General features: G+C 38.9%; 1 long non-coding RNA gene across 1 annotated transcript; it reads right to left on the bottom strand.

The window, feature by feature from the left end:
- Window positions 1-16771: 16771 nt before the first annotated feature.
- Window positions 16772-20904, bottom strand: LOC127667020 (uncharacterized). The gene is made up of 3 exons (XR_007973769.1): window positions 20793-20904; window positions 19890-20047; window positions 16772-16903 (listed from the first exon to the last, which is right to left on the bottom strand). It is a non-coding gene; the product is annotated as an uncharacterized LOC127667020 (long non-coding RNA).
- Between the last annotated feature and the right edge of the window lie 5853 nt (window positions 20905-26757).

Raw genomic sequence — 26757 nt, 5'->3', positions numbered from 1 at the left:
ATACCCAAACCATTTGTTTTATATTTTTCCTATTTAAACTTGTCATGCTTGTACAACAGACTCTTCCTGAGACTTAGCCAGAGAACAAAGTCTCTGTTGAGTTTTTTTTAACACTTCCTTTGTCAATGCAATTAATATAAATCTCTTTATCTTAGCCTCAGCTAGACTCTTCAGACAAGGGCAAAAAGCAGTCACATTCTTTACCAAAGTATCATAAGAACATTCTCTTGGCCACATATTAAAATTCTTCTCCTCTGAAACCTGGAGCCGGGCTTCCACAATTCAAATCACTCTCATCAAAAAAGTCTTCCATATTCCTATTGTTTAGCCCATTAATTCCCACTTAAAGCATTTGACTGCTTTCTAAATCCAAAATCCCACAATCCACATTCTTCCAAACAAAAGTATGATCAGGCTATTCACAGCAGTATCCTATTTCTGGTACTAATTTCAGTCTTAGTTAGGGTTTCATTGCTATGAACAGATACCATGACCAAAGCAACTCTCATGAAGGACATTTAATTGAGGCTGGTTTACAGGTTCAGAGCTTCAATCCACTATCATTAAGGCAAAAATATGATGAGTGAGTCAGGCATGGGGCTGGAGGAGCTAAGATATCCATCTCTTATTCTGAAGGCAGTTATGAGAAGATTAGCCTCTAGGCAGCTAGGGCAGGGGTCTTAAAGCTCACCCCCACATACCTACTCCTACAAGGCCATACCTACTCCAACACCTCTTAGTAGTGCCACTCCCTGGGCCAAGCATATGCAAATCATCACACCCAACCTAATCATCTGACTCTGAACTCTCTTAGAGATGTCTGGTACATGTAGTCATTCTGTTGCCTATGAAAAACTATACCTGTGAATGATGGCATATGGTCCAACAGGGTGAAACCAAGAGGGGAAAAGTACTTAAGAGTACTTTAGCAGCACTATACAGATTCAATGCAATACCCATCAAAATCCCAACTCAATTCTTCACAGAGTTAGAAAGAGCAATTATCAAATTCATCTGGAACAACAAAAAACCCAGGATAGCTAAAACTATTCTCAGCAACAAAAGGAAATCTGGGGGAATCAGTATCCCTGACCTCAAGCAATACTACAGAGCAATAGTGTTAAAAACTGCATGGTATTGGTACAGTGACAGGCAGGAGGATCAATGGAACAGGATTGAAGATCCAGAAATGAACCCACACACCTATGGCCACTTGATCCTCGACAAAGAGGCTGAAAACATCCAATGGAAAAAAGATAGCCTTTTCAACAAATGGTGCTGGTTCAACTGGAGGTCAGCATGCAGAAGAATGCGAATTGATCCATCCTTGTCTCCTTGTACTAAGCTCAAATCCAAATGGATCAAGGACCTCCACATAAAGCCAGACACTCTGAAGCTAATAGAAAAAAAACTGGGGAAGACCCTTGAGGACATCGGTACAGGGAGAAAGTTTCTGAACAGAACACCAATAGTGTATGCTCTAAGAGCAAGAATTGACAAATGGGACCTCATAAAATTACAAAGTTTCTGTAAGGCAAAGGACACCATCAAGAGGACAAATCAGCAACCAACAAATTGGGAAAAGATCTTCACCAATCCTACATCAGATAGAGGGCTAATATCCAATATATATAAAGAACTCAAGAAGTTAGACTCCAGAAAACCAAACAACCCTATTAAAAAATGGGGTACAGAGTTAAACAAAGAATTCTCACCTGAAGAACTTCGGATGGCGGAGAAGCATCTTAAAAAATGCTCAACTTCATTAGTCATTAGGGAAATGCAAATCCAAACAACCCTAAGATTTCATCTTACACCAGTCAGAATGGCTAAGATTAAAAATTCAGGAGACAGCAGGTGTTGGAGAGGGTGTGGAGAAAGAGGAACACTCCTCCACTGCTGGTGGGGTTGCAAATTGGTACAACCACTCTGGAAATCAGTCTGGCGGTTCCTCCGAAAACTGGGCACCTTACTTCCAGAAGATCCTGCTATACCACTCCTGGGCATATACCCAGAAGACTCCCCACCATGTAATAAGGATACATGTTCTACTATGTTCATAGCAGCCCTATTTGTAATTGCCAGATGCTGGAAAGAACCCAGGTATCCCTCAACAGAAGAGTGGATGCAAAAAATGTGGTATATCTACACAATGGAGTACTATTCAGCCATGAGAAACAATGAATTCATGAAATTCTTAGGCAAATGGATGGAGCTAGAGAATATCATACTAAGTGAGGTAACCCAGACTCAAAAGGTGAATCATGGTATGCACTCACTAATAAGTGGATATTAACCTAGAAAACTGGAATACCCAAAACATAATCCACACATCAAATGAGGTACAAGAAGAAAGGAGGAGTGGCCCCTGGTTCTGGAAAGACTCAGTGAAACAGTATTCAGCAAAACCAGAACAGGGAAGTGGGAAGGGGTGGGTGGGAGGACAGGGGAAGAGAAGGGGGCTTGCGGGACTTTCGGGGAGTGGGGGGGCTAGAAAAGGGGAAATCATTTGAAATGTAAATAAATTATATCGAATAATAAAAAAAAATTCATGAAAAAAAAAAAGAAAAAAAAAAGAGTACTTTAGCAATGGAGTAGTTTATAGCAGGCTAAAAGTAATTTGCCAAATCTATGGAATGTGATTTACTTATAAAGTGAAATGTACCAGGAAAGTACTAGCCTGTACCAAATTTCTATTAACTAACATATTAAGCATATTAGGGAAAGAGAGTTTATTTTGGCCCACCATTGTCAGAGGTCACAATCTACCAAAGGGCTGACCAGAAGTCAGGCTTCTCTATGTTAACAGAAGTTTCTGGCTGCCATTTCTGATATCTTGGTAGATCAGGAAGTTGTGATCTCCAACTGGAGTAGAAGTAAATATTTTCTTCAAGCTGCCTCTAGTATGAATCTCCACTGGGTAGGCCATGGATCCAAAGGGTCCCCAACCTTCCAAAATATCTCTACCACTGAAGACCAAATGTTCAAACAATGGAGCCACTGAAAGACTTGGAACATCCATTAACAAAAACATTCCTAGAATATCATTTAAAATTTTGAAAATGTCCTGTTGTGTACCAATTAATTCATAGATTATATCAGGAACTGAAATTTTTGAAAGCACTAATTTGAAAATACAAAAATAAAAATTGTCATACATATATGAAAATAACAACAGAGAATTTTGCAAATTAATGTGCAAATCAGCAATAAGTCATAACATTCAAAGAGAATTCCCTTGTTCAAATATGAACAATTACAAATAGCAAGCTAAATGCATTCAAAGATGTATACCCCATAATACATGATATTAGTAATACTTTTCTCTACTTAAGTCCCTATGTAAAGAATAGTTTGCATTATTCCAGTCATCCACATGACACAAAATTATAAAATAGCTCAAAAATGGAAGCCATAAGTTTTCTGGGAAGATGTATCAACCAGTATATCCAATAATCTTTCTCTTTTTTTCCATGTTAAAAGTTTTTATAATTATTTTCCTGGCATGTTCCACACTATACAAAATTATAAATAATGAGAGCTACAAAAAGAACTGATAATTATGATATGCTTTTATGCTAAGTAGCTTGCTCAGTTATCACAAAACTCTAAAAGATTCATAAATTATCTTAAAATACATAAAACAATGGTCATTCAAAAATTCCATATCAACTGTTTATTCCTCTTCAGTAAGAATCACTTAATGACCAGAAAAGAAGACAGTGGTGGCATAATTATGTCCTTCCTTTGGCCATCTTGTAACTCTGATGTGTGAAAGTCTGGGTAGCAGGCATTGATTCTTCTTTGGTTTATTACTCTGTCGACTTAGTTTTAAAACGATAATTAAGAGGTCTTAGTGTTTAAAAAAAAAAAAAATCCCAACTGAGGAATATTGAATGGCTGAGAAACACCTAAAAGAAATATTCAACATCCTTAATCACCAGAGATATGCAAATCAAAATAACCCTGAGATTCTACCTCACATCAGTCAGAATGGCTAAGATTAAAAACTCAGGTGACAGCAGATGCTGCCAAAGATGTGGAGAATGAAGAACACTCCTCCACTTTTGATGGGATTCCAAGCTTGTTACAATCACTCTGGAAATCATTCTGGCAGTTCCTCAAAAAATTGGACATAGTACTACCTGAGGACCCAGCTAAACCACTCCTAGGTATATACTCAAAAAATATTCCAACATATAGCAAGAACACATGCTCCACTACGTTCATAGAAGCCTTATTTTATAATAACCAGCTGGAAAGAAACTGGATGTCCTTCAACAGAAGAATGGATACAGAAAATGTGGTACATTTACATAATGGTGTATTACTCAGCTATTGAAAATAACACTTTTCAATATTTTTTACTTAGTGTATTTTTTAACACTAAGACCTCTTAACAATGACTTCATGAAATTCTTAGGCAAATGGATGGAACTAGAAAATATCATCCTGAGTAAGGTAAGCCAGTCACAAATATAACACATATGGTGTGCACTCACTGATAAGTGGATATTAGCCCAAAAGCTCAGAATATTCAAAATATAATTCATAGACCCCATGAAGCTCAAGAAGGAAGACCAAAGTGTGGATGCTTTGGACCTTCTTAGAAGGGGGAATAAAATACTCGTGGGAGAAAATATGGAGACAAAGTATGGAGTAGAGACTAAAGAGAAGGCCACCCAGAAACTGCCCCACCTCAGGATCCGTCCCATATATAGTCACCAAACCCAGACACTATTGTGGATGCTAACAAGTGCTTGCTGACAGGAGCCTGATATAGCTGTCTCCTGAGAGGATCTGCCAGAGCCTGACAAGTTCAGAGGCCGATGCTCACAGTCAATCATTGGACTGAGCATAGGGTCCCCAATGGAGGAGTTAGAGAAAGGACTGAAGGAGCTGAAGGGGTTTTTAACCCCATAGGAAGATAATAATATCAACCAACAAGGCCCACCAGCACTCCCAGGGACTAAAGTATCAACCATAAAAGCACACATTGAGGAACCCATGGCTCCAGTTGCATTTGTAGCAGAGGATAGCTTTGTCAGGCATCAATGGGAAGAGGGGCCCTTTGTCCTGCAAAGGCTTGATGTCCCAGTGTAGGATAATGCCAGTGCAGGGTGGTGGGAGTGGGTGGGTAGGTGGGGAAACATAGCAGGGAGAGAGGATGGTATAGGGGGTTTCTGAAGGGGGAACTGGAAAAAGAAATAACATTTGAAATGTAAATAAAAATATCTAATAAAAAAGAACAGCTCAAAAAAAGAGAGGTATTAGTGTTTGATCATAAACTGTCATCTGACCAATGTTGTTTAATCTGAGTAACCTAGCTGTTAGTACAACATTCCTTCTATGTAAACTGGCAAAGAAAAGAGCTCAGAACACATGTTCAAAATGTTAAAAACAAAAAGCAACCAAAACCAAAACAAACAAAAACACCCAACAACTTGTTTTCCAAGATGATTCTATGGAAAGATATCAATCTCTGAACTCCTATCCCTAATCCCATCCTAACTCTCAATATAAAAGCATGATGATTTCACAGTGATATAGAAAGTACTTTACCGGCTTATTCATTCATATGGACTTGGTCTGAAAGAAATCAGTAATTAACAAAATACACAAATGTTTTGTCCTTTTAGAATGTAAGTAAATACTTCTTAAAAAGACATTATATTTAATATTTTAAGTTGTGAGAAGTGCTATGGCATAACAACAGTGGGAAGGGTTTGCAGAGGAAATGAAAATACTGTGTGAGTTAAGGAAGCATGGCCCTTTTTGCAGCACCTGTTCGATGACTGCATGACAAAGACCCAAATTGAATCATGTGGGTGTCCAGAAAAGATGCATATTCTACACGCTCAAAGACCAGAAGTTTGCAAATAAAAAAGGCACCAGGGAACAGCCAGGCAGGTGTGTGACCAACCTTCTACTCTTCATAAATACTGTTGATACTACTTCACTTTATGGATTTGCCATAGAATAGCACATTTTGGGAATGAATGAATGGGTGAGTTAGTGAATGAATAGAGCCCACTGGGCTTCTTCAAGCACTTCATGAAATATTAGTGCTATGATCTTATTGAGGTTATCCTCTATCCCCCATAAAAACTCTCCACATTAAACATCTTTCACACAGCTTCCTCATTCTTAGACTCAGACAGCTTACTTCAGAGAAACTTTAACCTTTTGTTTTCTGCTTCTTTGTATTTAAGACAAAATTCATTTAATCAAATTGTGAATTGCTGTTATCAAAGATTATATCTTAGTCTCCAAATTAGTCCTTCAAATGTGTGGTGAAGGTGCTTTGCCAAGAATAAGAATCATCAGAAAATGCTTGTTTTCAAATAGAGGCCAAAAGGAAGTATGTCCTTGTAAGATTTGGCCAAATATGCATCAAATTATTCATGTTTCCTTTCTTCCCATTCTTATCTGTGTGGAACTGTTATAGAGTATTGCAGTTCAGATCCAACTTTTAACATTTCTGCTTGTTTGCTATGTATTTAGCAGCTAATTGCTTATCCCTCTTTAAGACATGTTCTGTGTTAATTTTGGAGGGCAGATTGAAGTAGTTCAAAAGTGAGAACATTAGGGAAGTATCATTCCCTAAGTGGGGCCCAGTCTATGTTCTCTTCCAGTGTATTCAATCAACTCTGTTTCTGTATTCTCTCTTAAGTGGGAATGCATTTACTACCCAGTCTCATCTTCCTACCTAAGCAGTCAGTCTATTACATTTTCTTCTTCCATGCATAGAGAGGAAAGAAAATAACATTAGCAAACAAGAAGATGAAATCTTTAAGACCTATAGATGCACATCTTGGTCTAGTTACATAATTTATCAGATAATGAATGCAACAGAAAAAGAAAGGAAGACAAAAGGCAGAAGGAGATCAGGAGGTCCAGGAGGACATATCATTGGAGCTGAATCCATGATCCAGATAGCTGCCTAAGGCAAATGGAGAAGGGAAAGAGGCAATGCCAAGCGCAGGTGTCTTAGGGTTTTACTACGATGAACAGGCACCATGACCAAGACAAGTCTTGTAAGGACAACATTTAATTGGTTCTAGCTTACAGGTTCAGAGACTCAGTTCACTATTATCAAGATGGAATCATGTCAGCTACCAGGCAGGAATGGTGCAGGAGGAGCTGAGAGTTCTACATCTTCATCTGAAGGCAACTAGGAGAAGACTAACTCTTCTGTACTGGCCCAGAACAAAAGAGTTAGTCTTCAAAGCCCACCCGGACAATGACACACTACCTCAAGGTAGACCACACCTACTCCAACAAGGCCACACCTACAAATAGCACCACTCCTTGGGCCAAGCATATTCAAAGCACCACACCAGACCTAGGCAAAATGTTCCTACTCTATTCTTGTGACCTAAATAAATGTCTTAAGAGGGAGTTGTCAGTTATCAGGAATATGTTGCCAGCTCTACGGTGGAATGAACAGCTGTGCGACACTTAGTAACATAGCATAATGCCCACAGACACTGATTTGCCTGTAAGGGATTAATAATGTGTCTCATGTCTGATATGCTAATCTGTGAAGTCAGGAGAAGGCCAGGGCCTCAGATTCGTATTTTCCTATTTGTATCTTCCTTTGGCTAACTTCAAAGAAAACTCCTTATCCATTAATGTTTGCTGGAAAGGAAGAGGAGAAATGATCTTTTAATGAGCAGAGTAATACAGGTTATTACATGGCCACTGGGGCATCACATAGTACTATCTTCTAAGCTCTTTTGAACTCAGAATGGCTGATCTGGTCCGGCAGAGCAGAGGTAGGGCCTCATGGAATTGTATCATTCAGGAGGATGTACCTTGATTCTGGCTGCGATGTTTTCAGTTTTCCTATGTCTCTGACTATACCACCCAAAGCTAGCAGACATTTTAGATCTGGTTAGAATTAGAGGTAAGATTTTGCTTAGATTTATGACTCAGACCTATCCCTTAGTAATACTCCCTGATGAAGGTGTAGTTTATAAATTTTGATGTGATGCATGTATGATATTCACATGTGAGTATAAAAGCTGAGAGAATCAGAAGCCCCAGGAAGAGCTTTTGGGAGCAGTTATATAAAATCATCATGGTTTAACATGATTACAAGGTTTAATGGGCAGCGTAATCCCTTTCAACATTCAAATGGGTTTTCAAGTGGTATTACCAGGAGACATCTGGCATCCTGTGATAATGACCAAGAATTATTAATTTTATGGTAATTTCTATTATAGATGTACAAGGGCTTCTGTTAAAATTCCCTAAACTATGTGGCTTAAGATATTGAAAATTTGTTGTTTTGTTCTAAGGGCTAGACATCTGAGATCAGAACTAGTGGAGTTGTGCATTCACTAGTGAGTTAGGGGAGAATTCCTCCCTGGATTCTGCCTTTTGGTGTTTTCCAGAATGCTGGGTTATTTCTATCTTCACATGACCTGTGTTTTCCCGGTGTATTCATATAATCCTGTGCCTTTTTCCTTCTTGTCAGAATTTTGTCTTCTCCAAAACGTAGCTTTATTATTTTCAAGACCCATCCTAAGGACTTAACTTTAATTTTACCATCCCTGTAATGACCTCATTACAATGACATCACATTAAGGTTAGGCCTTCTTCCTTATTCTTTAGCCTGTCAGAAAGCCAGTGCCAAGGATCAGCAGATGCCCTGGAGGCACCACCAACCCTTCCCTGCAATAAATTAATGGTCTTCTTCTAGAACCATAGCCATGGACGTAGTGTTTCACGTTAAAGAGCTGAAGAATGGAAATAAATTTTAGCTTCAAAAGTGACCTGCTGAGTTGATGACTAGAACATTTTGCTCTTGGATCTCTGCCTTGAAATATATAAAAAATAATGTTTTCCATCAACAATTTAATACATCTCTAGATATGGAATTTTGTACCAGTAAGTAAAAAATCACTTCTTAAATTAGGAAAATATTCTCTCTGTCTGTCTCTGTCTCTGTCTCTCTGTCTTTCTGTCTCTCTCTCATACACACATACACACTAATACAAATAATAATAATAATAATAATGGAAGATAGAAGACCATGAAATATTGAGTATTGACATTACAGTCTTTCACCAACAACATACAACCACTTTTGGGAAAAAAAATCTTCCAATAAGAACTAGAATAATTACCCATACTTGCTAAATAAACACTCTGCATGGTACTATCAAAATGAAAGTCTGTCATTTCTATTTTGACTCTGAGGACTCATAATTAAGGAGGTCTGGCAGCTGTTTTAAATCCACACACCTAAGGAGGAAAATTATATGCTTTTTTCCAGTAATGACTTGTATTTTATGTGATTTGTATTTTAAATTCTGTCTCTGGGGGATTTGTTTCCAGAAGGTGAAAGATTTTCCTTCATTCATTTGAATCAAAGTGTTCTTGTCAGAGTTTACACAGTGTACCATGAATGTACCATATGTTCTAGCAGATGACTACAAGCTTATGTAGCATTCTAAGATAGTTACCGTTTTGTTTGCCTCATATAATTATCATAAGTACACACCTATTTACTATATGAGTATGTCAATAAAATGTCTTTGTTTCCCTGGGATATTTAAGTGAGTTACTATCAACTGCTGCAAAGTGCTCATTTTACAAGTATCTCATACTTCCCTTAAATCTACTGCATTAAAGTATTGGCTACGTCTATCACTATTTTAGTGATAGACATTGCCAATACTTCCATTAGTTGGTCACAAAAAAAAATTCTGGGAAATTCATTGTCAAAGATAATAGTGTTCAAATATTTATGTTAGCTGTTAAAGTTAATATTTCTTCAACTAATTAGAGCTCTAGTTCTAAATAAGACTTCCCATCTTAATATTTTTATGCTTAATTTAAAACATAGCCTAAGGTATTTTTAATAGAAAGCAACTTGATAACCAGTGATGTTCTCATTTTTCCCAAAGTCCCCATTGTAGGAAAGCACAGCAAGGGATGAGCTATCAGTTTATCTTCCTGCAATCAATGAGACATAGGTGAGAGTGTAGCTTGGTCACCCCTGTTCTCCCACACTGGTCCCCCAAAGAAAGAAGGGCTAGAGAAATGAGGTGGTATCTGTCTAGTGGAGCCACGTACAAACACTTCAACTGAAACACCTGACAAAATCCACCATCGGGAAATTATCTAGCAAGCTGTCTGTTCTTAGTTGTTGGTGAAAAGATGCCATAGATGCTGTAGATGAGCTAATGGTCCAGAGTCGCCTGAAATAGTTGAGTTTGATGACTTAGGGGTTTTCTTTTGAGCGTGCCTTTTTGTCTTTTATTTATTGGAACTTTGCATATGATTAGACTCTGCACTGGGACCATGGCATGGCTGAGCGTCAGGACTAAGCCAACAGGCTCCCACTAAGGATTACGTCTCATCCTTAGACGCTGTTTACTATTTTGTCACACTCAGCCTTGTAACTGTCTCCTGTCGTGGTAACAACCAAGTAAGCAAGCTGTACATAGCACTTCCACATCATACCGGTTACCTCTAGTCTCTTCTTCCTACAATGGAACTAAGAAATGGAGGGCAAAGAACCAGGGCCCTATGATAAGTTAAGCATTCAGACTTGGCTCTCCATCCAGATGCTGTCACACCTGGCTTAGCTTCACTTCAAAGCTGCTCCCTTCTTCTCTGTTTTGTGTAGGTAACAGAGATAACCGTATTTAGGAAAGGACATATTTTTATAAAAATCCACATGCCAACCTCCCCACATTATATGTTTAAAAGTCAAATAGAAGTTTTCATCTGCAGACTCTCATTTGACAACAGTTGCTCATTGAAAACTGTCTGAATTTCTGTGGGCTAGGTGCTCTTGTATCTGCTAGGAGCAACTGGAGATCAGTTGTGAGGTCAGACAGTATCCATACCTGTGCCCTCAGAGATTCTACAATCAGTGAAAGGAGACAACTGCCTTAGTGATAGCACTATTGCACCATGACTTCTTTTATAAAGGAAACTGGGTACCACTGAGCAGGTGTAGATGCCTCATGCATTATAACCAACCAAGTTTGTATTTATGAAGCATCTGCTGTATGCTATTATTATGACATTGGTTTTTAAGTAGCATCTTACTAGATTTTCACTCAGACCTATCCACTGACAGATAAGAAAATGAGAAACTAGGAGTTAGGTCTCTTGTCCAACTCACAAAGACAGGCAAGGAATAAATTTGTTCATGTTTGGACAACTGGAATTTTACCTCACTCTACTAGAACCTTCTCAAAGGAAAGACTGAAATATTTCTTGTTGCTAAAACGCACAGGCTTATTAAGGCAGAAAGAAATATACTAGTGATTAGACTGAAATGAAATTTATTACACTCACTAAGCAATTCACAAAACTAAAATAAGTTCCATGAACTTCAAACATGTCCAGACCCCAGGACTACTGTAATGGTCCACTTGATTGGACACTTGAATCAAGAAATGTGGCCACTATGTGCATTTCTGCCATGCTGATGTATCATTTTGACCTTCCTAAAATCAATCATGAATGGAAATCACCAAAAGTATCACTATGACCACGGAGGAGCAAGAAGATGTGTTTCTACTTATAAAATACCTAGGAGTCAGCTATATTAAAATGTCCCTTTCTAAGCTGGTATGGCACGAAGCTTGTAAGGGCACACAGGTGACACATTCCTCACTTCCTTCAAGTCCTTCTTGAGTTTCATTTTACACAATCATTTTCTTTTTCAACTTCCATCTGGGCACATTGTAGGTGGGGGCCTTATTTCCATTAGCTTTAGTGTTCTCATAACAGAAGAATTTATTCTTTCGCTTTGTGCACTAAATATTTATTTCTGTGCACTAGTTAGAAATCTAAAATATTAGTAGCCTTTGATAAATAAAGGTGGCAAATATGTGTGAGGAATAAATAGTAAAAAATGTGTTTTGTTTTATAGTTTCAAAGAGACAATTGCACAGCTTTTGAAAATGAATGTAACAAGATTGTAAACCGTGCCATTTCTATTTTGGCCTTCAACCGAAACTCCCTCTGTGGTAGTCAGTGTACACAGCGTCCTATCGAAAACAGCCCTAAGCAATATACAGAGAACATTTATTCTATTTCCAATGACAGATATTGGTAAAGCAGAGCTAGTAAAAATAAAAATAGCATAAGCTACAATGTATTTTTAACAAAATGTACTCAAGTGGGTCCTTTAGCATTTTGTCTTCTATTTTCATAACGTGTACCCTCAATTTGAAATTTCTTTCACTGGTGATGGTCCCACCTACATAATGATAGCACGTGATGTTCATAAACACTTAAGATCTTTGTCATCCCAATTTGCTAGAATTAATGACAAACCAGTCTCCCAATTATAACAAATATTCCATACTCTCTGCAAGTATTTTGTATCTAAAGATGTTTTTAAACTAATAAATGCTATTGATTTTATTTCCTTTTATCAGATATACTCTGGGTATCTTTTACATCTTCCCAAGCACTTGTACTATTGTGTTTTTCTCTAAATTTCTTATTTTTTATGTATTTTAAAAATAAGGATTATATAATCTGAGCATTGCAAAGGATGGTTCAAATTGATTTTTTTTCTACTAGAAGAAATGATCAATAAAATATACAGATTTTTCAAAACAACTTCTATAAAGCATAGCTTTGTGAACCTGCAATGTGAATTTTTAAAATAATACCTTAAGGAACCAGCTTTCTCTTTCCCATCTAGGGGGTAAAAGACCTCTCAGAAAAACAGCTTTTCCTGTTTTGACACAAGAGGGTAAACACAGAAATGAAAAACTGAGGGAGTTTACTAAAAGGCTGTAATATAAAGATTAAACGTTTCAGAACAAGAGAGAGTTTTTTGTTTTATGGTAAAATAATTGGGGAAAAATCACCACCCTTGAGACATCCTTGTCACGCTCACGGGCTTCACACAGCTGGCTCCGGTGTTTCCAGATTTTTGCTCAATCATAACATGGTTGACGCCAGAATAGAGAAGAAACTGAAACCCAAAACAGGATGTGAGAACTGGAGGGAAAGGCCACAGAGAAGCGAAAAGATGGTGAGCCAAGACCAGAGTGAGGCGAGGCGGGGCCGCGAAGCTGAGGAGGGAGAGAGAGTCTTTGGAAATGATACAGCCGAGGGAGTGGAGGGAAATGGGAAACAGCTGAAAGACAGGCTGGCTAGCAGGTGGCCGTTGGTGGCCGTTGGTCATTCAACAAAGTCATTTTCTGCCTTTTTCTATTGGACCGACAATACTCTCTACAGCATGAGGCAGAATTGTCAACCCATACATAAATGCTTATTCCCACCTCTTATTCCCACTGAATCCTTTGACCTCCATTTCTTACCCTGAAATTCTTTTTAAAAAGACTAATTAAAAAACATACTCCATTTTGGGGTGCGAGAAGGAGAAACAAATAGAAGACTCGAAAATGGAAAGTTGAGGTTTTTGTCTCAATGTTACAATCTGGGCTACTTTGGGTTTGTGGCACCCCTCTCTGACTTTCATTCATTCACATTAGAGTGGAATAGGCTTTGCTCTGTGGTCCACTTCAGCCCTGATATGATATACCTACCCTGCTACACCGGGCGCAGGGGTGGTTTTAATACATGAAAGCTATTGATGTTGATTAATTCATAATAAAATTCCAGGTTTCAAATCCATATCGGTGTTGCAGGAACTCTGAAGATGTGAACTCGGGCCTGTGACGTGAAGAATATTCACCCAAGACAGATGGTTGGGGTGTTTCCAAACAAGGACACACAGGCCTGCCGGGGTTACCTCAGTGACTCCGTCAACATGGCAGAGGACAGATCTGCACTGAAATAAGATATGACTAGAACAGCATCCTCTCTCTGAGCCACTGCAGAGCCATCTGTCTTAAATTAACCTAGAGCCTGCTAGCTGAAGCCTAATTACACATCGCAAGTCACTTGGAGAAAACAATTAAAAAAGTCCTTTGGCGACAGCATCTTGTCACTAAAGAAAGATTTAATAAGGCTATTCAGAGTATTCAAGGCAGGTAAAGCTTCTCTGCAGCTGAGCTGCATTCTCCAAAAGGAGAGGTGCTCCAGTCTGCCAGCACCCTGCTGAGAACGTTGATGAGACAGCTGTCTGGGGAGACAGCACTGCTCTGTGATAACATCTATTGTCCACGGTTAGCTCTACAGTTGGGAGTAAGACAAAAACTGCAAATGTGTATTGTTCAGCATAGCAGCGGGGAAATACACAGAAAATATCCAAAGCATAAATCTTAAATATAACTCAAAGAGTGTAAATACTTTCTTTTTTCCTTTCATTCTACGAGTTTTCCTCTTCCTGGGGATGGGTGGGATTTTTCCGATCTATGACTCTCCTGTTCCCAAATATGTCTGACATGTCAGTTTTCCAAAATTTAAAAAAAAAAAAATGAAAATTTCTCTCTACTGGAGCTCAGTGGTTGAGTCTGAATGTAAATTAAGACATCAACACTCTGGCTGATCTTTTAAAATATAGCTCAGAAAACAGACTTGCAGGAAAAGTCTCAATTCCTCCTGTCACCCATTCCCCATCGTTTTCTGTCCCCTGGACCACTGCAAATATCACAAAGCATCCCACGTACCCAAATGTATCTTTAGAAGTTTAGAACCCAAAGCCAATTCTGTAGTAAATAAGAAAGCAAGATGACTATTATCAGGACAAATTTGTGATTACTGGGCAAGTTGTTCTACCTTCAAAATCAATCCAATGACTTAGCAGAATTTCCTCCTGGTATTTCCACATTTCAGAGGCAGACAAACTCTTTCAAGTTTGTTGTTGTTTCTGTTTGCTGTTTGTTTGTTTGTTTGCCTCAGTCCCTCATTTGGTGAGCTCATGACTGGCTCATTTTTCTCCCTAAAACTCACATGGACACTGTATTTGGAGTATTAAATATGTTTCTTGGAAAAAGCTAAGCACTGCTCTTTTCCTCCTGTACTGGAGCAGTTTTCTCAGGAAGTACATGAAGCTAGAGGAAGAAGCAATATCTCATATAACTTCCCAACAATATGCACAGAACATATCATATCCCATTTGCATAACGTCTAAACATGAGAAAAAGGAGGGGACCATGAAACCCAGAGAGGACCTCAAAACTGGTCTGATAGCCTACACAGTTATACCATTTAATCTGGACTCTGTCACATAAGGGGACAGTCATGAAAGATGAGTATGGATCTCTGAGTGTCTTTTTGGACCCGTGGCAGGCACTGCAGGCGATGAGAAATGAGTGTCCAAGCTCCAATATGGTGCCTCCCAGCCTTCCTCTTGCTGTGACCCTTTAATGCAGTTCCTCATGCTGTGGTGACCCCCAGCCATAAAATTACTTGGTGCTTCCTTCATAGCTGTAATCTTGCTGCTGTTATGAATTGTGATGTAAGTATCTGTGTCTTCCAATGGTCTTGGTGACCCCTGCGAAGGGGTTCATGAAGTCACAGATGGAGAACGGCTCCTTCAGAGAAAGGTGAAAGTACAAGATAAACCGCCCTAGGATGATCCTCCATGCCGGTGTGTATTTGCCTGTGCTTGGCATTGATGCCCGCTCGCTTACCCAACATGGAAATCGATGAGAATGGTTCTATGCACTTGAGGCAAGACCACATCATGTGACTTCATATGATTCCTTGCTATAAAAATATTGCATTCGTTTTCAGAAGAAAATCTAAAAGCTATGTAATCAATCCAACCACTCAACACTAAGGCTACTGAAGCATTATTATCAACCTTGTAAAACAAACAGTGGGGCTTCTATGAAGGCATTACTGACAGCGAGCATACCCCAGACCATTTGAAGGTCCTGGACTGTCTTTGTGCAGATTTTCAAAAAAGATTAGCCAGTGTCTTTCCTAAACACTATACCAAAAGAATTATTATAATAATTTCTTATATTGTTTTTCTGAAGAAATATACATGTAACGTATACTATACAGTAATAATAATAAAATATAATTTATAGTTGTACCTACACAGCTATTTTCAGTCTATAGACATATTTACTGATAATATGAAAGAAAATGTAATATGACTCTAAATTTGTTTTTCTAAAAATTTTATTTGTTACTTGATGTATATGTGTGAGTGCTGACATTTAGGTCCATTCATTGTCCATGCAGCTGTCCACGAAAGCCAGACATGGGTTCAAATCCCCCCGGAATGGGAGTTACAAGCAGTTGTGTGCTACCTGATGAGCAGTTGGTGTCCAGGGTAGGATGATGAGGATTTACTCGAGTGATGTTTCCATTGTGTTTATGTGGATCCAGCTGTTTACTAAAAAGGAAATCTGGGGTTAATTTAATTATTATTGCTGAAATTCCTTCTTCTTATTTTGTCTTTTTTTTCTATATTCTTTGTTTACATTCCAAATGATTTCCCCTTTCCTGGTTCCCTCCTCCCCATAAGTCCCATAAGCCCCCTTCTCTCCACCCGTTCCCCAATCAACCCCCTCCCACTTCTCTGTCCTGGTAATCGCCTACATTGCTGCATCATCCTTCTTAGGACTTCGTGAAGTAATACTCTAATGAAAATAGATGGTGATTTCATTAATGGGAAGATAAGAAATAAAAAACTGTCTTGTTTCTTACATTTGTTAACTAAATGCATCATTAACCCCACATGTGTGAGGTAAAGTGTAGACAAATTAGCTTGATTTAGTCATTCCACAACTTACATCTCTCATAAATTTACACTATATATTATATATGTAATAGTTATTTGCCAATTTAAAAAAATGTAAGAATTAAAAATACCAAGAGCCATAATGAGATATGCAACTTGCACAATGCATACTTTTTATTTACAGTCTTCTTTTCAGATGAGCCATCAACAATGGAAAGAAGCAATAAATCGCAGCTCTCACAGTGGTACCGAAGACAAAAAGGGAGATATTCGGTATGCATAATGACACCCATATGCAGAAACAGTATACTGTGGACAAATAAAAAAAGAAATACAGCTTATTTGCAGTGCTTTTTATTTGCATTAGCATTCTCTTAAGTTCTCTAACTCAAGGCAATGGCCACAAATGGTTTACTCCAGCATCTTTCAATTATTTAAAGCTTAGCTTATTTCTAAGGTAAAGTATAATTATAGATGAATTATTTTTACAGTGTTTTCCCTACTTCTTTATTTATATTGCATCTATTTTGTGGTTATAGAGAAACTTGGTTGTTTTTTTTTTCTTCCCTGCTTTAGTTGACACTTTTATTTATGTATTTACTGTGTTTGTATGGGGGCATGCACATGTCAGACTATACATGTAGAGATCAAAGAACAACCTGTAGGAGTCTGTTGTTTCCTTCTATCAAGTGGGCATTGGGGATCAAACTCAAGTCATCAGATGTGACAGCTAGTGTCGTTACCTGTTGAGCTGTCTCAATGGCTGCCTTATTCAGTCCTAGCTCCCCAGAATGTTAGCCCCTACTGGAATTTCACTAATTCAAACTCAGGACTCCATAGATTTAATTGTCTAAGAGTGGTGTACTGATGATGACATCCAACCCTAAGCACACATATTTTTAATGACAAATATCCAGCCTTATAATGTGCTCAGATACTGTATGGTCACAGAAGAGGGATGGCAGAACTTGCCAATCCAATCATGTGTGATAAGAAGAATGCTCTATTCTCTGTACAATACTCATCTACTATAGAAGCAGCTAATCCTACACCAACTTGTTAATTTGTATGTTTCCTTTTTTTAAAACCAAGATAAGATTTCTTACTCTGTAATGAAGACTGCTCTGAATTCTCTATGTAGACCAGGCTGGCCTCAAGTTTATGAGGCTCCTATCCGAAGATTTTAAATACTGAAATCAGTGACATGAAACCTAACTTCCAAAAATGGCATTTGAACATCTGAAATGAGATTAGTGGCTTCTGAATAATTCAAATTAAAATCCATCTTGTTTTAATTATAATAATGTGTCATTTAACAGTGGACAGGACAGATGTGTCCTGCAAAATGCATCATAGGCAATTTTGTTGTAAAACTACAGGTATATACTTAAATTTAGATGATATACTCTACTGTGTACATACTTCAGCTATATAGTAATGGCACCATGGTACATGTAATCTTAGTGCAGTCTTTTCTAGCGCTATTGCTTTTCTATCATGGCCTAAACAATGTGTAAAAGAAAGAGTTTAATTCGGTTTACTCCTTAATGGCAGCGTAAAGACATAGTGATAGGCAGTTGGAGCAACTGCTAAGAGCTCACATCACAGAAGCAGGAGGCAGAGAGCACACTAGAAAGTGAGTGGGTCCTTTGAAACCTCAAAGCCTGACACCAGTGACACACCTCCTTCAACAAGGCCACACCTCCTAATTCTTCCCACACAGTTCCACTCATTGGAGACTAAAAATTCAAGCATGCACATCCGGGGACCATTCTTTAAACCACCACACAATCCATCATCAACTGAAAATGGTATGGGACATATGACTGTAATTTTGAACCAGGCTGCCTTGTAGGGCCGTATAAATTGAATCTTATGAACCACTGCATTTGACCTTTTGACCTAGAGGAGCTTCAAAGCTACAGATGCTGCCCCAGGAGCGCTAAGTGGTACATGATTATAACTTGCAATCTTTTATTTGAGCCCACAAGCTATGTTGGTGTCTCAATATCCACCTAAAGTGGGAAACTGGCTTAAGTGGTTGTCAGTAGAGTTCTTTTTCCATAGCTTCTAAAGATGTTTCTATGTGGGACCTGGAACCGCTTTCAGGATCTACAGATAGCTTGAGAGTTAAAAAGATCTGACCAGTGTTGAGCCAGGGGCATGTGCACTGCTGGACACTGCAGAAGGTGGCTTTTCTCCAAACCACCTCCCTGAGAATCGTGACTGTATTTGCTTCACTTTCCTCACTGGTTATGAAACTTTTATTAGCCCTTGATGGTGGGAAAAGTGCACTGATCTATAGCCAAAAGATGTCTCCTTTTCTCAACCACTAGGAAATCCTGAAGCACTTTAAAAATCATTGTTATGGTTGTTCAAAGAGACAATAAAGAGTAAGCTTGAAATCCATGACACCAGGGATTGTTGTTTATTTGCCTTTGAGGGTTCCCAGCAGAAGGACCCCCATTGTAAAAAAAAAAAAAAATCAATCATATGTGCCCACGTGTTTCCAGGCTCTCATCATGTGAAGAATTCAATATTTTAAATAGTATCCATGGGATTCCCTATTATGAGTGAGGACACAGAAGTCTGGTACTTCAATAGTTATGTGAGAGCCAAAATTTACTAGTCATTAGTGGCTTGCTGTCCCTTTATGAGAGAATTTGTTTTGTTTTTGAAGGTGTCTGTATTTATTCCCTTAAAAAGTAGCACACATACAAGGTACATGTCTTAGTCAGTGTTCTATTGCTGTGAGGAAGACACCATGACTCTAGCAACTTTATAAAGGAAAGCATTTAGTTGGGTGTGGCTCACATTTCAGGGGTTTAGTCCATTATCATCATGGCAAGAAGCATGGTGGCATACAGGCAGACATGAAGCTGGGAGGGTAGCCGAGAGTTCTATATCTGGAGCCACAATGAGCTGGTGGGCATGGCTTGACTATTTAAAACCCCAAACCCACCCTGACTGGCACATTGCCTCTAAAAAAGTCACACCTCCTCCAAGAAGGCCACATGACCTAATCCTCTCAAACACTTCCACTCCTAAGAGGCTGTCAGGTCAATTTCATCAAATCCACCACAATACATATAAGTTTCTGTCACACCTAATTTAATTTGACAATTCACAAAGGGTCTAAAGAACTTACAGTTTAATTGTCACTTTTATCCATTAAGAGCAATCTAGGGAGAAAGGCCATCCCCAAATTGTACTGGATCAGTGGGAAACAGCTAAGATCCAAAGGGCAGAAACCCATACAAACTCATAGGAAAGTAACCGCTTTCCACATATTTACCTTGATAGCTCTGTTTTACTAGGTTGTTTTATAGAGAACAGTTGTTTCCAGTCCTGTTTCAAAAATAAACTTAGTTCCTGGGGAGAAGAAAAAGTATCTGTTGGCTGTGACTTCTCCATGCCTCTGTTTCCGCCTTCCCATGCTTTCTCTGTCCCAATCTGTAAGATCAAGTTCACAGACATAACAACATTCCTCTCTGCAGATAACAGATCCCATGTCTCTTAAAATAGCATGGGGTTTGGACATTTTTAATTAGCATGCATAGTATTACATTTTATTAAGACATTTTCAAGCAAAATATGCTTCTCTTGAGTCACCTTTACTTTTCTTCTTTCTCCTCAATACCCACATTGTACCCTACTAAGCCCCCTTAAAAATTCCTTTTAGTTTGATGTTTCATGTGCCTTATTACCCTGAACCCTCTTCAATACCTCTCTCTATCCATTCCCATGATCTACTTTCCCACACTCACACCAACATAAACACACACACACAGGCACACAGGCATTCTCTCTCTCTCTTTCTCTCTCTCTCTCTCTCTCTCTCTCTCTCTCTCTCTCTCTCTCACACACACACACACACACACACACACACTATAAATTAGGACCTACATATCAGAGACAGCATTTGATAGTCCTCCAACACTTTTCTTAATGTAATATTTTCCAGGAATAATAGTCTAAAACTTCCTCCAGACAGTTCAGATCCAAGTGTCCAAACACTTCCCTGACACTTGACTTATTCTCTTTTTGTTGTTGTTGATTGTTGTTCTGTTGACCCACTTTGGGTCCTCACACATGAGCTCTCCCACTATTCTTCAGTTTCTTGAGGACTGACACCACATTTTATCAGATAACATTTTTTTTCTCCATCATTTTGTCTCCCTGTTCCTTCCCGCCTTACTTGAAATTTGTAAACACAAGTCTTCTGTGCCTTTCCCCGAGTCTCTTTACTCACTCATCAGCCTTATGTGTTGTTGTATCATGGGTTCATTTATGAACCCTAAATGCAGAAACAAAATGGGGCTCCTAAGTACAAAGAGATTGTCCCCAAACATAGCACAGAAAGTCAAGGGACACTGGCTGGACACATGGCCTCATTATCTCTTTGCATACAGTGTGGCCTAAAACAGAACTGAAACACCTAGAAAGGCTGGTGCTGAGACAACAGGAGGAACTGTTCTCTGGATGAGCAGCATCAACGAGAGGAGAGGCCCTTGGACCAGTGATGGTTTGTTGCCCCAGTATGGGGAAGTTGCCAGGACAGGGAAGCAGGAATGAGTGGGTTAGTGAGAAGGAGGAGGGGGATGGGATAAGGGGTTTTCAGAGGGGAAACATGGAAAATGGGTAACATTTGAAATGTACATAAAGAAGTTATCTAATTAAAAACAGAAAAAGAAATATACATCAACTTTAACTATAAAAAGTATGTTAATAGAATTTTATTTGCACAGAAGAAGAGGAGGAGGAGGATGAAGAGGAGGAGGAGGAGGAGAAAAAGGAGGCAGGTATATGTGTGTGAGTTCCAGGCAACCATAGTCTAACAGATCAAGTTCTGAGAAAGCTAGGGCTACATATTGATACTCTGTCTCAAATTTAAACGTGTATAATAATAAACAAATTAGCTGGGGTTTAGAGAATATTAAATAAAAATGTCCTCACGCTGATTTTTACTATTTACTTATTTGACAGGGACTCATGTAGTCTAGGATAGCCCTAAACTTCAGCTTATCCTACCTCCCTCATCTTACATGCTGGTATTGTACCACAATATTTGAGTTTATGCGGTCATGTGGTCGGGGTTTCAAACAAAGGACTTTGTGCATATATTATGCCAACTAATCTGTATTCCCAGCCCTGATTTACACTGTGTTTAGTAGAAAGATAGTTGTTTGGGTGGGAGGGGGTTTAATAGTTGATAACAATATAAATAGTTTTACAGTTGAAGAGAAAGTTCTATATCATCTTTTGATAATCATTTAACTGAAGGAAATATGTTACTTGAATGATTTGTGTTTTTTTCTTTACCCAACTATAAATAATGTCATCATCTGGCCAAGCCATCAGAATTAGATTAACTTAACTGATAAATTTCATCACTGACATCATTCCCAGGACATCATGTTCTTTAAGAATGGCCAACATAATGTCCTGTCCCCTGGAAAGGTGTGTGAATTATTTAAATATCCTAACATTCTTTGCTACTATTTGAATTTACAGCTCATTCACCTGAGAAGTTCACATACTTTTATCTAACCTAACAACCAGATTTTCATATACTCTAGGATTGTAATTTCAAAACTTTGAGCTTTTTCATTAAAGTAGGGAAAAGAACAGTTATTCAGATAAGAAAGAGGCTCAGTTTAAATAAAAGAATATCCTAATGTGTTCACATATTCATTATAACTATCAAAATATTGTTGATAATATTTGACTTTCTCTCCCTAAATAATATCTAAGTAACAACGGTGAAAATATTTAAAAACCAGTGCCCGAAGTTAATACATGATGCTAAAAGAGGCATATCCAGTTTATCTTCAGGAAGCTGGTCTCCAAAGTGTATTTCACAGTAAAATACCACATTGAGCCTTTCTAACCTGTGTGACTACATCACATCTCCGGGACAGCAGAGGGGCAATAGTTTTTATTTTCTGAGTAAGAGGATAAATAATCTAAAGAAGCCATTCTCCTTATGCTAGGCTCTGTTCAATAGGCAATCTGCCACATCAAAAGTCCCTGATTCACAACTGCTGTTTTTGGCTATTTTGTTATCAGAATATAACACTGATTGGTGTGCACTGAAATGATCAGCAATAGGACAGAGTAGCTAACATTCATTCTAAAGGAATCCAGCCTCACTAAAAGTGATTCAGGAAGAAATTAAAAGAAAAAAATAGAATAAAACACTCCGGGAAGATGCCTTTAAGCATCATTCCAACTCATTAGGTCAAGAAAGAAGAGCTGATTTTAAGGGTCAGCTTCTGGGCAGCAGCCACAAAGTCCATTGTTACCTCTGACACTGCTAGAGACTCAATTTCCACTAAAGTGGAGATGGTCCAGCAGTGCCATGGCAACGGGAAGCTACTGCAGTAGAGGGAGCAGAGCTTTCTGAGAAACAAGAGTTTACAGAATGCAATCTGAGATGGGGCAGAGGAGTGCGTATAAGATTCAGAAGAACAGTGCTCATTCCTGTCCCCAGTGTGACACTTCACACTGAGACGTCCGAAACTGAGATGTGGTAGTAAGAACGTAACACAATATAGGACATTGATTGCTAAGAGATTTGCTGGAGAACTCACATCCTCCCAAAGAATTAGCAATCTGTGCTGGTTAAACTTCTTTCTCAATATGGCTGGATTTAGATTTACCACAGAGATATATACTTCTAGCTAGGTCTAGGAGGGTGTTTCCAGAGGGGTTTAACTGAGGAGAAAAAGATATACTGTGCTTATGAACAGCATCATCCCACAGGCTGGGGTCTGGGGAGTGTCTGCAAAGGACAAAGCAAGCTGAGTACCAGCATCCTTCTCTTTCTCTTCGGGACTGAGGAAGCAGCAAATCAGCTGCCACATGCTCCAGCTGCCATGGCTTCTCTGCCAAACTGTGAACCAGAATAAACCTTCCTCCCTTAAACGGCTTGCCAGATATTTGCTCACAACATTAAAAGGAAATGAATGCACGGACGCAGTGGCGGCTACTGCAGCTGTCTGCCTGTAGGTTAAAAGGTTTCTTGCAGCTGCTCACACCACATGCTGACACCTAGGCACTTCCTCTGTGGTTACTAACCTGTACCTTACAACTCACCTCTGCTCTCACCAAACGCATGGTAATGATGGCAATAGGCAATCTGTAGGAACCACCGGATGTAGCAATGTAAGCTTAGATTTTTAAGCCTACTTTTAATACAGGTTTTCAAACTCTTTAACACCTTCCCGCCTCCTCGTCTAGCCCACCATCCAATGGTAAGGGAGCAAAGACAGTAAATAGGATGAGGGAATGTGGACCTGTTTAGTAGTAGTACCTTGGGTAATTCCAGACCTCCACTGGATTGGCACAAGCCAGAGCCGGTGACCAGGACCAGCCAGGATACCAGGAGAAATTCTCTGCTGAGCCTCATTTAACAAAGCCAAGATAAGCAAAAATGAAGACTCGAGATTAAGGAAGTGTTGCAAAGCCAGCTATGCAAGCCAGCCGTCGATGTCCGATGAGTCCTATTTATATTTTCTCCAAACATCATAGCGTCCTCCCATAGGTCTTGTTTCAACAAAACACCTTGTGAGTCAGCCTCACCACGTGAGTCTGTATCAGCAAAACATCAGGCGAGTCTGTGTCACCTGACATATCCAGAAACTTCCATTTCATAGCAAATTAAAATAATTGGTTCATATTGTCAAGTAGTTTAACAGATTAACTCAGAAAACCCAAAGCTACAAGATAAATGGGACACTGTGTGTGTGTGTGTGTGTGTGTATTTCAAAGTTGATAACAAGATTTCTCATGTCAAACTAAAGTCTCTAACCATTAATTATTAACTTGCCATACCCCACACATCCTTATGGAAGGGGTCATAAGAAATCACATCTAATACCTATCTTGTAACTCTTCAAGAACTTCCCCATTTGTATGAAAAGACTAATGATCAGTAATGACTCGAAGTTTCTATGCATGTTGTATCTGTAGGCAAACCCTACAGAACATGAGGCAGCTACTAGCAGGCCATGTGGGAAGAGATAATGTCTTGGGGACAGCAGGGCAGCAAAAACATTTCTGACAGAATTGTGAGGTAAAAACGTTTGAAACATTGTTGTGCAGCTGAGCCTTCTTTGGGTCTTCCACAGCAGAGATGCAAAGGTCTACACTGTTTAAGCTGCTCTGAGTCTACCGTAATGGCTTTCAGGCTGTTTAAACTCAACAACCATTCCACTTGACTCCTGTGTCATACCAAACAGGAATAACCTGCATGATCTAAACAGGCTACATGGAATTCGGCCAGACACTGACTCAAAGTTCTGAGAATGTCATCCAGGACGCCAAGAAGCGGGGTTGAGGTTATAAGACAGGACAGATGTAGCCAACAGCCCCACCCCAAAAGTAGGAAATCAGAGAGAAAGCAGGTCAAATTGATAGATTTACAAAAGTTGTAAAGTAGTGAGTCCTAGGAGAGTAGGGACTGTTTCATTCACCCTGTGGGAAGTCTGACCCCTTGGCCCAGTCATGTGAGCTCAGCAGCCTACACAGCAATCGTAAAGACTACAACAACTGCAGGTCTGCAGTGAACACTGGGGAAATGTCCTTGGAGCACCGACTATAACCATTTGATTGATTTCATGCTAAAGTCATTAGGCTTAAGTTGTAGCCTATGGTTCCCTAAATTCAACATTCTTTGCTGCTATTTGAGCAGCGAGTAATATGGGAGGAGCAGGTTGCATTCTTGGAGTTGACTGGGAAGTTCACTGCAGAAAGGAAATGCGTACCATGAAGACCTCTGAAACCACAGTAATGGATTTTCAGGTGTACTAGTGTCTACCGAACATGTAAATCATGGTAGTTAGAGTTGGGATGTGATGTAGATGGAGTTGGAAGACTTAGACCAAGCAAAAACCAAAAGCGTGATTTCCTTCAGTGGTAGCTTATATTAATAATTAGACATTGAGGTAATATTTTGAGCATCAAATATATAAATCAAATATAAAATATATGAATCAAATCACTGAGATTATTTTCATTTTGTGCATGACTTTTATATAATATAAAATGATATATAATTTGAATTACATTTCTAAGCACCCTGACACCTAAGCTCGCACCTTGGTAAAAGTGGCATGCAGCCTATTTAACTTAAATATTCGCTTCCTTTTCTGGCCTGAGGTGTTGATTTATACATCCTAGGCTAAGGAAACCATCTAAGACTGACATTTAGATTCTCAGTATTGAGGCTTAATGGAAAACACTGCTGATCACATTATTGAGGAGTTAACTGTAGTTCAAACCATTAACATTCTAAAATTCTATTTAAAATAGCTGGAAACATAATAGGAAACACTTTTGACTGATAGGGTATTCAGCCCGGTCCTCATGCATATGAGATAAGAGCGTAACCACTGAGCTATATCTACTCCAAGAGACACATTTTATATTGGATCTTCTCATTGAGGTAAGTAAATATTCACTGAAAACTGTCCTAAAACAACACCTCTCATTAGCACAGAGTGCAATGTATCCTTACCTAACTCAAGACGGTAAGGCATACAGCATAAACCAAATAGTAAGCTTTCATAAGAAAGGAAATTAGTTCTTTTCCACTTTGCTTTGTCCTGGAAGGACAAACTTGATCTCTGAAAAAGATAAGAGAAACTGCTAAGGAGCCAAGGCTCAGTCTTCACATTGAGGAACATCTTATTGTTTATTCAATAGAGGACCATTTACATCAGAAGTTCAGGTGCATAGCTTGATCAGGTTGCTGGTACTTAACAGAATAAAGTTTCAATAAATCTGGATCATTTGCAGAAACCCGGAAACAGCCACTACTGCACGACATTGTTTGGAGAGACACCGTGCTTACATAGTTCTCTTCCTTTGGAGCTCATATAAGCAGCTCTCTGGCTTAGAAAGAAACAGTCATCATCCAAGTGGACAACAGCTTCCCATCTCTGTGTGAGGCCCCAACATTCCTCAAGAAAAGTCTTTCCTTTTGGTGAAACACTGCCGTCTTCAACATAGCAAGCAAGGCAGCCTGCAAGCCAGTCCACTTCCTTCTACTTCTCTTTACTCCAGACCCTGTTGAATATTTTGCATAAATTCTATTGTTTTGAGAATTGACTAGCATTTTACTCCTTTCTGCTGACAAAAGGAAGAATACATTTGAGCTC

This window comes from Apodemus sylvaticus, chromosome 16 (assembly GCF_947179515.1).
Source record: "Apodemus sylvaticus chromosome 16, mApoSyl1.1, whole genome shotgun sequence".
NCBI classification, from domain to species: domain Eukaryota; kingdom Metazoa; phylum Chordata; class Mammalia; order Rodentia; family Muridae; genus Apodemus; species Apodemus sylvaticus.
The sequence above is the reverse complement of the archived record's forward strand: the minus strand, read 5'-3'. Positions and strand labels throughout refer to the sequence as shown.